Source organism: Notamacropus eugenii, chromosome 1 (genome assembly GCF_028372415.1).
Source record: "Notamacropus eugenii isolate mMacEug1 chromosome 1, mMacEug1.pri_v2, whole genome shotgun sequence".
Taxonomy (NCBI): domain Eukaryota; kingdom Metazoa; phylum Chordata; class Mammalia; order Diprotodontia; family Macropodidae; genus Notamacropus; species Notamacropus eugenii.
The window spans coordinates 103,054,057-103,069,425 of NC_092872.1; the positions used below are offsets into that span (position 1 = coordinate 103,054,057).

Sequence of the window (15,369 nt, forward strand, 5' to 3'; positions counted from 1 at the left end):
TTCCTACATTGGCCATATTCAAAAATGTTATATCTCATTCTGCATTTTGAAACCATCCTGTCTGATATACATTTATATAACTCATCACCTTAGTAGCTTAGCATTTGCAATCTACTCATCAGTTGAAGTCTGAAGACTTAAGATAGTTATATGAAAGAAGTACCAAAGTTCCTCAAGAAATGACACACAGATACAACACTTTGATGGTAGAAATATGGGTACAGAACTATTTTACATAGGAAAATAAAGTAGCACCATGTAACCTTTTAAGTGCATCTTCAAAAAATATCAAAGACAGAAAGGGCATCTAGTAATGTTAATTAGAGTTAAAGATCTTTCGTACCCATTAATAGGCCTCACCTGGAGCCCATTAAGGGAAGCTTGATTAGGGGAGGTTTGTTTTGTAGGAAGGCCAACATTTTTTGTTAATTTCTAATGAGGCACTGGGTTGGGAGGGTCGTGATGCCCTCCAGCTCTGAAAAGTGTGTATATACAGTGAGGTGAGATTTTGCTTTAGAGGTTTACTCTTCAGAAGAAGATTCATGTGCCAGATGAGACTCTGGGTAGCCGTTTATCACCCATAGTAACTCTCTCCAGTGCAGGAGTCAGGAGGACCTGAGTTCAAATCTCACCTCAGACACCTGACACTCACTAGCTGTGTGACCTTGGGCAAGTCACTTAACCCCAACTGCCTCAGCCTGGGTCATCTCCAGTCATCCTGATGAATATCTGGTCACTGGATCCAGATGGCTCTGGAGGAGAAGTGAGGTTGGTGACCTGCACAGCCCTCCTTCACTCAAAACAAAGTCAAGTGCAAGTCATGTCATTATTTCTCTGATAACAGGGTATTCTTTGGCAATGAAGGATGAACACACACAGGGAGCCTCCCAGCTTTGAAAACCTAGATGTTAGTGCTTCTTTCTCTGGTAACTACGTATGCATGTAATGGACAGAGAGTTGAATATGTCTGTCGATCTGTGATGTCTATATTGCTTATGGTCAGACAGTCAGAAGCCCTGTCTGTTGGTTTTTATTTCTCTGCTTGTATTTTCTCTGTTGGTATGTGTAATTAAAGAAGATTGTTGACCCCTCAAAAGTTGCTTTTCTTTTAGAAAATTAGATCTAAGAACCTGTGCTAGCAGGCCATCCTGGATGTGTCAGCATGTTTGCTGCTATACATCTCTATATCATTTCCCTTGTGCAGTCAAGGTTAAGTGACTTGCCTGGGGTCACACTGCTAGTAAGTAAGTGTCTGAGGCTAGATTTGAACTCAGGTCCTCCTGATTGCAGGCCAGGTGGGTACTCTACCCACTACTTCCCAAGCTCTTAAGCAGCACTCCATGCAACTGGATGTCTTGGTTACTCCTTTTCTGAGTAGCCTGTTTTGACCAGTAACTTGTTCTTGGGTACCCAATCAAGAAGTTCTTCCTTGAGCCTCTTTCAAGTCCCTTCTAGTGCAACTATATACTAGATAATCCTAAAACACAGAGGCCTCCAAAATTCCTCAGGGGAGATATGATGGGATGGGCAGAGAAGGAAGATTCTCTTCCCAAGTTCTATATCTAAAACCCAGAATTATTGTTTTTTATTATGTACAGGCAACAAGCACTTAGAGAATTCACATTTCAGTTTGGGGCTGGGGTTGTTTTACTGCTCTGGGTAAACTTTCCATTGGGTCTCCTCTATTGTAAGGTCCATCTATAGTTCTAGGTGCATTTAAATGGTGGCAGTTATGACTCACTTTACTAGGCAGTCAATGAGTCAATAAGCATTAATTATGAACCTATTACATGCCAGACACTGTGCTAAGCTCTGGCGATAAAAAGAGAAGCAAAATATAGTGGCTCCTCTCAAGGTGTTCACAAGTCTAACGGGGGAAACACCATTCATGCAATTATGTACAAACAAGATACAGACAGGATAAAGTGGAGATAATAAACAGATAGAGGGCATTAATATTAAGGCTTCTCATACAATATGGGATTTTAGCTGGAATGTGAAGGAAGTCAGGGAACCCAGGAGGTGGAGATAAAGAAGGTGAGTATTCCAAGGATGGGAAACAGCCATTGAAAACACCTGGAGTCTGAAGAGAGAGTATTTTGTGTGAGGAAAAGCAAAGAGACCAGTGTCACTGAATCACAGATACTGTAGACATGTGTAAGAAGACTGGAAAGGGAGGAGGGGGTTTTTGATTTTGAATGCCAAATAAATATTTTTATATTTGACCCTGGAGGTGAAATACTTACATCTTCTTAAAAGAGGGGCATTTAACTCCTGCTAAAAAAAAGAGTTAAGTTTTTACTTTTTGGGTTTCTTTCACCCCAAGGGGGACAAAAAGTGTAGTTATACCAGAGGGTAGAAATAGCTAGACTTTTCATACTATGTAACACTATGGGAAAATTCCATCCATGGAGTAAATTCTAATTTGCTTATTACAATATTCCCATGGTGTTTGTTTGGCAAATCATCTGCAATCTTCAAGTAGCTGAGAGAGAAAAATCCTAACTGGGAGGTAAGAACTATTTTTGAGTAGTGGAAATAAATATGTCACTTGGAATACTCATTCTCTTCAATCTCAAAAGTTGTGAAAAAGAAATAAGTACATCAGATTGATATTCAGGTGAAAAAAAGCCCAATATCAGTGCTCTTTTCCACTAAGCTCCAATAGAATGGGGGTGACCTTGGCTTCCCAAAGGTTATGTTAATGGAGAATAAATTTTGGTTGTTCCTACCAAGTTGGAAAGGTTTTGAGTCCAAACTAAGAAAGCAAAACAAAATTAAATGAAATGACTTCTTTTTACCACTGCTAAATGACATATATACGGAGGAAACACATTTAGGGATGGGTTATGTGCCTGTAGACGGAAGCCCTTCCTACTGAGAGGCTTACCACCATCTTGGCTGCAGGGTGAAGAATTCCTCAGTCACAGCGACTCTCAGGAGACCACCTACTGAGTTACAGAGGAGGTTTCATCAGAGTGGATGGAAAAAGCAGCCAGACCAACAAAATCATAGATCCCTGAAATTTTGAAGATGTACCAGAATTCTTAGGTATTTTGAAGGAGAGGTTTGAAAGCAGGGAGGAAGGAGAAGAGGAAGAAGAAAGAATTTTCCCTGAACACTGACCAGACTAGTGGATAATCTTGGAGAGAAAAAGAGAAGAACACAATAATTTGACACATTTAAAATGAAACTATTAGAATTAGAATATATACTCAGAATGATTCCTGGAAGAAAGTCAACTGGTGGTTTCATTCATTCATTCTGTGCTACTTCCCACTTCCCTTCGTACTTTCTGATTCACCCATAGAAGGGGAAAAGAAATTCATACTCAAAAAGAAAATTCTCACTCAGATTTAATGTGGCTTAACAGACAAAAATCACATACCACCACATATCTAAATATGCTAACAATCAGGGATAATCAGAAAACTTATACTGACTTCTTTTAGATTCTTGCCCTTAAGCATCCTTCCTAAAGAAAAGTATGCAACACCAGGGTGCTCCACTTTAAGGAAAAAAAAGTTAGAAGTCCAAATTTAGCAAACAAATAAATTAGGAGGAATTTATTCTTGTTACAAAAATATTTTATACAGTTCTTTAAAGAGCAACTTCTATTCGTGCATTTTAAATTTTGATTCAGTTTACAAAAATGCAACTTTTCATAAAGTAAGATACACCTTCTGATGAAGATGGAATGTTCCCATGATTGAGAAATACCTGACAAAATAGGACAAATAAATGATTACATTTCTGGGAAAGTGACCTATCAATGCTATGTTTTCACACCAATATCATAAATACTAAATTTTCATTAAATGAAAAGACCTTAAATAGTTCTTAAATTCCAAGTTCTTATATTTAAGATATAAAATTTTTTAAAATGAAAAATAAATTCTTAGTAATATTAGTGATTTAATGAGCTCTCAGATGCAAAGACATTTAGTAACAATTCCCTTGTTTCTTATAAATTAATTCACCATCATGCCTAGACATTCTGTCCTCTCTGGGAACAGCAGTCCCAGGAACTAAGGTACAAAGGTACCTTCATCTCATCCTTTATATTGAATTTTCGCTCTGAAGCCTGGGAAATTCTTGATTGATGCATCACCACTGACCATTTTTCAGAGTTTCCTACCTAATATACAGTGGTCATTGGAAAGCTTTCCATCTTGTTACCAAATAACATTAGCATTTGTTCCGTGTGGTCCTTAACTAAATGTATACAATCATATGATTGAAGGGTGGGGGGAGGGCATGCTATCATAATGAAATCCAGTTCAATATAATAATGTCATTGCATTCACCAAGCCCATTAGTTCAGCTCCAGCATCCCAGCTCCCATGTTATCTCACATACACTCCTCTACCTCTCCAGTGTGAAACCACAAACAATTATCTCATGAAAGCCAATGCTGAAGATCTATATGATGTGCTTTTTCCTCCCTAATCTTTAAATGACATTAATAAGGTGAAGTGAAATGGGGAAAATTATTTTCATCATTCAGCATCTCACAGCAATTCTCTTTTAAAGACAATGGAACATATCACAATTCAATGTCCAGTTTATAAATGGGAAGGAGATGTCTAAGTAGTTTAGGGTTTAGCTTGGATATATTGACTAGGCTCAGTTTGCTGAAAATCTACCTCACACTTCAATGTAAAAGCATAATTTGATATCATACATGTTCCTGTTATACAAGAGATCTCATCTTTTTGCACATCCTTTTGCTTTATGGTTTTCATTGTTTTACTAAAGTCAAAATTCCACAGAAGAATAAGTTCATAGAATATATTAGATACTGAAGAAGCCTTTGGCTTGATCAGTTTTTAAACTGAATACCTTTCTCTCTCTATGAAGCTGAAAAAGAAAGGGTTGGCTGTGTTCCATAACATTATATGACAGCTGTTTCAAAAAATCGCTTAAACTACTGTGAAACTACTGTGAAACTGTAGTTCACTTTTACTTTTCTAGCATAAAATCCTTTGCTTTTATTTCCATATAACATCATGACTATTTACTGTAGAATAAAAATCAAAATAAAATATTGACATTTTTTCCTATACAACCAGCTCCATCAGCAAATATTTTTCTCTTACAAGTATTTTAAAGAATCAACTTGTTTTTTTTTTAAGCTGAATAATAGTGAAAAATAGCATTAATGATACTTTAAGTGAAGGAGATGCATCCATGCAAAACAAATGGGTTGCTGCAGGCTACCACAAGAGCTATTACAACTTACTACAATGAATTACAAAATTCAAGTTGTATCATTAGCCATACCCTAGGCAATTTTAAGAAAATCTATTCATCTCTAAATATTATATATATTTTATTAAATGTAATCATATTTGTTATAAATGACATTCAATCAATATAGTTACCAATTCCCTTACTCAAACCCAGATTATCCCTGGATAACTCAAGAGGAATATAAACTTTCTTGGAAAATATGCTGCTTTTATTTATTGAAGAAGCTTGAATTTTACTGGGCATTTCTGTTTACTTCTAAATATAGAGAATTTTTTAAAAAATCTTTTTTCTCACATAGAATAAGTTAAGACTTCAAAATTCAGTTAACTACTTATCAGAAAGAGATTCTACACAAATCACAGGAGACTGTGTACCCAAATCTATGAATGTGGTTTTTTCCCCAAAATTTATCCCCAACTCTTCAAAGAGTTAGGACAACCTCAAATTGAAATTTTAAAGGCTCAAAAAGAAAATAATAATAAAACTATAATTCATATTGACTTTTTCAAGAAAGCCTGAATGAACAAAATACATTTAACAATGGCTATATATAGTAAAGGAAGGTTTAAGTGGCTCTGATTCTTATTAATTATAAACTGTAATATAAAAACAATAATACAATCTTTAAAAAAATCCCTGTGATAACGATACGTTGTATATTTGTTCGTGTAGGCATAATAGCTATGGTCTTAAAAGGGGGAAAAAGACAAGGCAGCCAGTTTGGATTCTGACAGCAATGCAGTAGAATTTAAAATATTGTGACTAGAATATTTCAGAGCAGGCTAAGCTAGCCATACAATGTGTTAACAAAGAAATACTAAGGTGTTTATTATAAAGATAAATTCTTCTCTCTCAAAAGAAAGATATGTGCACCAAGAATTCAAATTACATTGTACATGCCTGGCTGCTCTTAACTACAGTTGTATCATTATTTATAGACACAGTTTCTCCTCTGTGTATGTATGTGTAGTTTCTCACACACAAGCTATATATGTTTCACACCAATGCTGGTGGTGGCTTACTCCTGTTATGCAGAATCAACTCAACAATAACGCTTTTGTTTGTCCATGTCTGTGACCCTTGGCTTTGATTCAGCTGGCTATGACCAGACCTGAAACTCCCCACAACAGCAAAGCACAAGGTAAAAGGGCAGATGACTTTTCAGCAAACACACTTCTATCCCTTTGGTCCCTGGGAGACTTCAATAGAGCACCCATTAGCGAAAACTAGGAAAGCTTATTTCACTGGTGCTAAGAAAGGAGGCATTCATTTCTTAAACATTCATGACAATACTAATGCACCATTTTTTCTCCCCCCCCCTCCTTTTTTGGGGGTAACTCTTTTCCTAAACCAATGAGTTTAGAAAAAAAAAACTAAGAGAAAATATCACTTATTGGTGGTTCACAAACGCTGGAGTTACTACACTGGTAGTAGCAGGAGATACAGTTCTTGACATTTAAGGGACCGAAGGCTGGGGAGAGGAGATGGTAGGGCAGACACGGTGAAGATCTTTCTACCGGTCAGAAATGAGACAAACAATAGAAGCTGCATCGTCAGGGAGGAGGCTTAGACCAATGCAGAAACTAGGCAAAAAGAATGCTACCTGCATGGTGCTGCTACGGACAGAAGCAGGACGAGCAGGGACAGCCAGCACTTCCAGAAGGTGTGACCATCACCCGATTACGGGACCATGTGCTCAGGCGCTACCTCTCTACTTCCTCTCCTACACTCCAACAAGAGGGGGTCGGGGCAGGGAGAAAATCACTCACCCACACCAAAATACTGAGGCACTCTCAGAAATCGGACCGTTCCAGGGCGAGGATCTCCCACCACCACGTCCTACAGTCTTGCCTGCTGTTAATGAGGCTGTTGACAGCAAGCCGGGAGCTGACGAGACCCTTGTGTCTGACCGTGCAGTTTGAGGATTAGAGGTTCAATCACGCGAGCCCCTAGCTCACGCGAGGGCACACATACACTGTGTCCTACAAACCTGCTCCTTTTCCCCAAATCCCTTCATCCAGCAAGTGCATACAGCACACACCACGGTCTAAGTCGCTTTCCATCACTATTTCTACTGAATCTTCAATTGAGGAGAGAGGTTAGGGGTTCCTGAAAATGTCATCACACACACGCGCGCACACACACACACACACACACACACACACACGCACACACACACACACTCCACTCACAACGTCCTGCTACCGCAGGCCCCGATTTCTCAGCCTGCATCTCCCCAGAGATCCAGCTGTACTTCTCCTTTTAGCCCCCTTCCTGGTCCCCTGTCTTAGCACCGCATCTCACCACTGAACAGCCAGTCTAAAGCATCCCCCTCTTCCCTTCATTTGGGGATGGAGGCGGGGGCGGGGGGGGGGGGGGCCAGGATTGCATTATGTTGATCACCACCACCGGCATCATTATTGCTTCAATAACCCCCCACTCTCCTCTCAGGACCATCTCCATCCCTTCCCGGGCTGCGGGAGAGGCATCCGTCGGAGGCTGGATCGTCATCCCTCCCCACCCACTCCCCACCGGTACCTCGTAGCCTGACAGCTGGGGTCTGGCGGGGCCCACGTTAGCAGGCGGCGCGGGGGCAATGACAGGGGGGGCGCCCAGCCTGGGCACGAGCCTTCCCTCCGGCCGAGGCTGCCTCCGGCTCCACCATCTTCCTCCCCCTCCCGGTCCTCGTCCTCGTCCGCCTCTGGCTGGGGCTGCCCCTAGCTCCCCCAGCAGCGGCAGCAGCACCCGCAGCCCCGGCGGCAGCACCAGTGCCTGTTCCTGCTCTCCTCTCCCGGATCCCCGGCCCCACCTCCCTTCTCTTTCCCCTCCCAGCTCCGCGTGACGTTCTGCCGCGCGAGCCGGGGTTGGACTGCGTGTGTTTGTGTGTGTGAGTGTGTGTGTGTACTGTGTGTCCGTGCGCGTGCGCACCCTTGCCTCTGTGTGTGTGTGTGTGTGTGCCACTTTATACACTGCGGGCGCACGCACCCTCGCCAGGGAGAGGCCTGGGTCCCCAAGCCCAGAAGCCAGCAGCGACCCCTTCTCCAGCCTCCTCGCAGAGGCAGCGCCCGATGCCCCGCACACCCTCCTCTCTGGCCACGGCTGCGGGTGGGATGTGCTGCCGGCGTCTCCCCCCCTCCCAGGGCTCTCCTCTCCCTGGTGACAATACCAAACGACCGTCCAGGCTGATGCGTTGGAGTCCCCATGTCACTGATTAGGCCAGTTAGGTCAGCCTTCCGCTTTCAGCATGCCATCAGCCTTCATGTTTGCACAGTAACCAGAGAAAAGTGGCCTCTCGCGCAGCCAGCAGCACTTTTCCCCCGGTGAAATCTAAGCGGCTGTTTTTGTACGGCTTTTCTTCTTTCTTAGTTGCTATCTCTTAGCTTTGCCCCCCTCTACCCTTCCCCTTTCCTGGCCCCTTCCGTACTGTTAGCATTTCCAGGACAGGACACTCTAATGACAGAGGTTTTGCAGTTCTTACTGAAATATGTTGCAATAAGATCTCTAGACGCAAGGGGGAAGAGTCTTAAAAACTGTTTATGGATGAAAGACTTGGCAAGTTTGTATCTCCTAAGGGGAAACTGCTCAGTCCCCCAAGAGGGGAAAAGCAACTCCAAAGACTCCAGAAGCTAATGCTTGGAAATACGTTTCATTGTTATTCTGCCATTTTCTTCTCTTAGCTAATTAAAACTTTGAAAAAATGCACTTGAATGTGTTTTAAAGAATTTGCTTCAAACCAGAGAGGAAACAGCTAACTTGTAATGGATAAAGTGCTGTATTTGGAGACAGAAAGACCTGGGATCCAGTCCTCCCTTAAGTTCCTCCTAGTTGTGTCACCCTGGGCACTTTATTTAAACATTCTGAACCTCAGTTTTCTTATCTGTAAAAGGAGGGTTTTGAACTTGATGGTCTTCAAGGTTCCTTCCAGCTCTGAAAGTATGATGTAATAAGGACTAAGGCGGAAAAGACAGTAGCATGATGTGAGCTAAACCTGAAGACCCCAGCTACTTGGGTAAGGACTCCCAAATGACAAAAGCTAGAAACTAGTATGGCAGAAATTAGGGTTAGACCAAAACCTCACACCATTTACCGAGTGGCTCCAAATGGACACATGACTTAGATATGCTTGTTGTCCTTCATTCTCAGACCAAAACTACCTCACTATGTTGAGGTCAAGGTACAGTGTGTCTGGCTGTCACTGATCAGACCAATATGAGCTTGGAAGGCTCTACCACCGGTTGGACACAAATAGTCCATATGAACATTTGGAAAGGAGATGGCTCTAAATTTGTGCATCTTAAGTTTCTTTTGAGCTACTGAAATTCTGCTTTGCTCACAGAGCACAACATATTCTTTGTTGTGGGCATGCCATGCTGAGTGGTCCTGTGCCAGTGTCTCCCTTTTCTCCCATTCAATTCCAAAGTTCTTCAGAGAAACCTTGACAGTGTCCTTCTTCATCTGACCTTCCTGTGAGCGCTTCCCTTCTGACCTACATATAAGATGATCCAGTGGATAGAGTGCCAGACCTAGAGTCAGGAAGACTCATCTTCTTGGGCTTAAGTCTGGCCTCAGACACTTACTAGCTGTGTGACCCTGGTCAAGTCATTTAATCTAATTTGTCTCAATTTCCTCATCTGTAAAATAAGTTGGAGAAGGAAATGACAAACTACTCCAGTATCTTTGCCAAGAAAACCCCAAATGGGGTCATGAAGAGTCAGGTAGTACTGAGCAGCAACAGAATCGTAAACAAATTAGAGAACAAAAAAGAAATTTCCTTTTAGATCTAGGGAAGGGAGAAAAGTTCATCACCAAACAGGGGATAGAGAGGATCACACAGGATAAAATGGACAAATTTGATTACATAAAGTTGAACAGTTTTGCATAAACAAAATCAATGAAACTAAAATTAGAAGGAAAACAGGAAAATAGGAAAAAATCTTTGCAGCAATTTCTTTGATAAAGATGTCATTTCTAACATATAGCTCATAATAATGAGCATTTTACATTGAACATTTGCAAAGTGCTTTACAAGTATCATCTGATGTTATCCTCACAACAACCCTGGGAATTAGGTGCTATTACTATCCCCATCTTACAGCTGAAGAGCCTGAGGCCAACTGAGGTTAAAGTGACTTGTTCAGGACAACACAGTCAAGAAATGTGTGAGGATGGATTTTAATTCAGGTCTTCTTGATTCCAGTCCAGTGTCTATCCATTGTATCCCTTAGGAAGTTATTCAAATTTGTGAGAATAAGAGACATTCCCCAAGTGATAAATGTCCAAAAGATATGAATAGGCAATTCTTAAAGGAAAATAGCTAAGCTTTCAATAATCTCGTGGACAAAAAAAAAAAAATGCTCCAAGTCAGTAATGATTAGAGAGATGCCCATTAAAGCAACTCTGAGGTTCTACCTCACACCCATCTTATTGGCAAAGATACAAAAAAAGAAAAATGACAAAATAGTAGAGGGGCTGTAGAAAGCAGGCATATTTGATTGATGCACTATTGGTGGAACTATAAATTAGTACTGCTGAAAAGAAATTTGGAACTATGCCCCAAAAGTCATTAAATTATTCACATCCTTTGATTTAGTGATACGTCTACTAGGCCTTTACCCAAAGAGATCAAAGGAAGAGGGAAAAGACAATAAATACAAACATTTGCAAGTTTTTTTTGTAGTGGCAAAAAACTGCAAACTGAAGTGATGCACTTTGGTTGGGGAGTGGCTGAACAAATTATGGCATATAAATATAATATGAAAATAATGAAAGGGACAGGTTTAGAGAAAGCTGTGAAGATTTGAAAAAGCTGATGGAGAGGGAAGTGAGCAGAACCAGGAGACAATTTACACCATAATGATAACATATAAACACAAACAGTTTGGGAAGACTTTAGTTCTCTGATCAATACAATGACCAGTCCAGAGGACTGATGATGATCTTTGTATGCTACCTACTTCCTGACACAGAGGTGACAGATTCAAGATGTAGAACAAGACATACATTTTTAGACACAGCCAAAGTGGGAATTACAGATATTTGATACAAGAGTTTTATTTTTCTTTCTTTTTCTTCTTTTAAATTGTGGGATTGGGGTGTAAAGGAGAGAAAATAAATATTATTTGAAAAGCAAAGAAATGAAAAAATAAAGAAATTAAATATGTTTAACCTGAAAAAAAATAAATCAATGCAACAGGATGACAACTTACATGGTTCTTTAGAGAGTATCCTCTGAGTTCCAGAAATGATGCTAAGCCTGACCTCAAGGCATAGCAGATTTTAAAAATTTTATCTCAGACAGGAAATGCATTCTTAAAACTCCTTTTGGAATGAGAGAGGTCTTTTAAACAGGTAAAAACCTGAAGAAGTTGGGCTTTAATAAAACAATTCAATTTCTTACAGCAAGTATAATTGAAATTCTGATAGTAATGTGTAGTACCCAGGTTCCTTCAATGTGACACAATTGTCAGCCATAATCAGGTTTATGTTGTCAAACTTATAAGCCCACAAGCCCCCACCAATGTTTCTTTTTACCAACTCATACCAGATGACCACGAATTAAAATCAAAGATATCTCATGAAACAGAGTAGCCCAAACTGGGCAACTGAAAAAGTATTAAAAGTTTTAATTAAATTAAAATGTATAAAACTTAATTAATTAAATTAAAAAGTATTAAACTTTCTCATACCCATTCCCAAATGACTGATGTCTTCACAAGTTGTTGATGGTGTTATTTTTCCTTTATGCCCAAAGAGAACAGGACATCAGCAAGATGATGCCATGACTTGCAAATGAATTGAATTTAAGTGAGGGAGGGCTGTGTAAAGTCACCAGTCTCCTCCAGAGCTATCTGGGTCCAGTGGCAAGATTTCGATCAGGATGACTGGGGTTTGGCCCCAGATGCAGTGGGAAATCTTGGCCTTTTTAAGTTAAGATCTTTCCAAGTTCTCACTTTGACTGAGGCAATGCCCATTCAGTAATTAAGCCTGGTTAAAAAATGAGCCAAGGAATGGCCCCTTTGATCTAATCAACCCCACCTCCAAAATAATAAATCTGGGAGAGGAAGACCCTCAGGGTTTCTGACCAAAACAGAAACCATTACTATTTACTATTCACTCTGAGTCATCAGGACCCAAACAATGACCTCTAAGTTGGTCAATCAATGAGAGCCAGAGTGATTTGAGTTTAAGGCATGATCTTTAGTAAAGAAGTCTAGCCAGTAAACCCCAAGATACTTTGCTAGGTTTCAGCCATCAAAATTTATATTCCTTTAGGCATAGTACTAGAAGGTAAGGACATGATACCCCACATGGACAGAGGGAGGGGAGAGGAGAGGTAAGAAGAAGACAGGAGGCAAAGGGAGGGAAAGGGAAAGGGCGGGGGGGGGGGGGGGGGGGGGGGGGAAGGGAAGGGGAGAGGAGGGGAGTTGTCTAACTAGAACTGGCCCCAGCTGGGCAACTCAGACTACTCACAGGTTGTTGTTTGTCCTTCTTTCTTGAACAGGACTATGACATCAGTAAGATATACCATGACTTGCAAATGAATTGGATGTAAGTGAGGGAGGGCTGTGCAAAGTCAATAGCCTTACTTTCTCCTCCACAGCCATGTGGGTCTAGTGGCCAGATAGAGATCAGGATGATTGGAGATGACTCCCACTCACTCCCATTAACTACTCTGTCTCCCCAACAGGAAAAGAATATATCAGTCACTTCCATAGAGTTCCTCAGGTATTGCTGATACTCTCAGTAGAGAGTATTAGACTTTTCTGCACAAGAAATAGGATGATCACTGCCATGTTGGACATGCCTTCAGACTATTGCTTCTCGGCAATGGAACCAACTGAAATGCAGAAACTCAAGACATAGTTGTCATTTTATTTTCATCTTTATTCAGTTATCCATCCTCCCTCTCTCCTCCTCCAGTTTTTGAAATCCAATCTTCCTTCAGGAAGCTTCCTTCCTGGGCCTTTAGACATGGGTTGTGTCAATTTGTTTGGTCCTTGTATGCCCCGCACCTAGCTGAATGCCTTATACAAAATGGGCATTTAATATATGAATGTTGTATTAAGTTGAACTGAAAACTGGACACAACTATCTAGGTATAGAATATGCTCATCTTTGTTATCAGATAAATGACTATGCATGAATTTTGACGTAATTGAGGAACTTTATTTCCCATTATTTCAGCTTCTCAAATGACCAAACTGCTTTTTACTTGGAAGTCTTGCCCTTCAGACTCATTGTCATGAGGCTGAAGGCAGTTAGACGGATAAAGCACTGTACCTGAAGTCAGGAAGATAAGTTCAAATCCTGTAATCTTGCTAGTTCTGTGACCTCAGGCAAGTCACTTACCCTCTGTCTGCCTCAGTTTTCTCATCTGTAAAATAAGAATAATAAGAGAACCACTTTCCCAGGGTTGTTGTGGTGATCAAATGAGATATTTGTAGAGATGTGAAAACATTTGCAACCTGTTTTTAATATGAATCAGTATTACATGTTTGCATATCCATTGCTGCCTAAATATTGTGGTATAAAGGAAAGAATGCCAGATTGGGGATCAGATGACTTGGGTTTGCATCCTAGATCTGGTGCTTAGTATCGGTATAACTCATCTATTTGGGCCTACTCTGTGAAATGAAGGGGTTGGCCTAGAAGATTTCGAAGGTCTTTTCCAGCCCTATGTTATATGTCTGATGATTCGTAGCAAAGTAGCATTTCTGACTCAGTTACACCATGTATGACACTGGATAATTTCACATTAAGAAGCCCAAACTTTCCATGTGATTATGGTTTCTAGGTTCAGGATCTTCATAAAGTCCCTTTACAATCTTTTTTTTCTCCTTTCATTTAGTAATTTTAGCCAAAGGTATGATTTTTAAAAGATACAGTTTTGTAAGGGGCGGTAAAGTTTCTTCTTCCAGATAATGTGAATTTCAATTCAGGAGACACAGTTTGTTTTCTCACCCCTAAGTCTTTTTTGCTCGTTTTTATGTCATAGGATCTGAAATTAAAATGTTATATAAAATTGCTTCATGTGGTTGTTCTAAACTTTAGTGCAATTGCTTTTACGTGCTGCATCCCTTTATCTCTATATGCTCTGCCCAGACATGGATCCTGTGCCATGATGGATTTCTTCCCTTTTCCTGGGCACAACTCAGGTCATTCTATCACTTTCCCTATCTTTATCTAACCTCTCTCTGTTCTCTATATCCCAACACCCCCATAAACATGTTCTGGGTCCAGAGGTCTGTTTGTTGTTATACTCTATGGTATTTACTGCTCTGTTCATACCATATCTCCCTTTGTGCAATATCTTAGGACACTTTCTTACGTTTCCAATATTATTTCTGCCACGGTAATGACTTTTTCACAGTCAGTCAATCAACAAAAATTTATTAAGTTCCTACCATGTGCTAACACATTTTGCTAGGTGCTGGGGATATAAAGACAAAGAAATGTCTTTGGGACCCTGAAATACACCCAGTGGCAATAGAAGAATTATTTAATAAAAGCCGCAGAAGAGAAAGCAAATGATTGAACAGGAATTCAGTTCAGGAAAGCTTTCCTTTTCACTAAGTTTCGTACCAGTTATCTGCCTCTGTGATTCCTTTGTGATTAGCAGGCTGGTTCTTTTAATCTAAATGAACATGAGGTGAGCAAGGAAAATACACCACCCCTTCTGAGGCTTATTGGTAGAGGGACAATTATCTTAGGGGAGATTTTAGAGGGAAGTAACAATGGAAGGCAGAACAAAATAGGGTTCTTGTCCTCACGGGTGGTTCTGAAGATGTAACAACACAGTTTGCCTCCTTTGACAGTGTCTCTCAGAGACATATAGCTTAAGTCCACTTGGAGTAGGGACCTGTGGTCTGGGCCACAGTCACCTAATAGATGATCCTGGCTAACTGGTACTCTCTAAAATAGCTAAGGCACCCTGTTTGGGTGCCTTTATAAGGGAAAGATTAAAGATGGATAAAATTGCAAATCTCATGGTACAAAATATCAGCATGGTTATGCTATATAAAAACTCCATGATACTACTAATAATGATAGTAATAACAGCTAGCACTTTAAGGTTTTCAGTATTCTTTACATGTGTTACCTCATTTGATAACAAAT

General features: G+C 40.4%; 1 protein-coding gene across 10 annotated transcripts in view; it reads right to left on the reverse strand.

Annotated features, from left to right (window-relative positions):
• APBA1 (amyloid beta precursor protein binding family A member 1) overlaps positions 1-8,081 on the reverse strand; it is a 278,713-nt gene extending 270,632 nt beyond the window's left edge. For 3 of the 10 annotated variants that reach the window (XR_011967451.1, XR_011967450.1, XM_072611184.1), the window contains exon 1: positions 7,792-8,077. The gene's annotated coding sequence lies outside the window, so the exon portion shown is untranslated. Of the gene's footprint in view, positions 1-7,791 lie in introns of all 10 variants that reach the window. The other 7 variants (XM_072611241.1, XM_072611193.1, XM_072611212.1 and 4 more) reach the window with 5 other exon arrangements.
• Between the last annotated feature and the right edge of the window lie 7,288 nt (positions 8,082-15,369).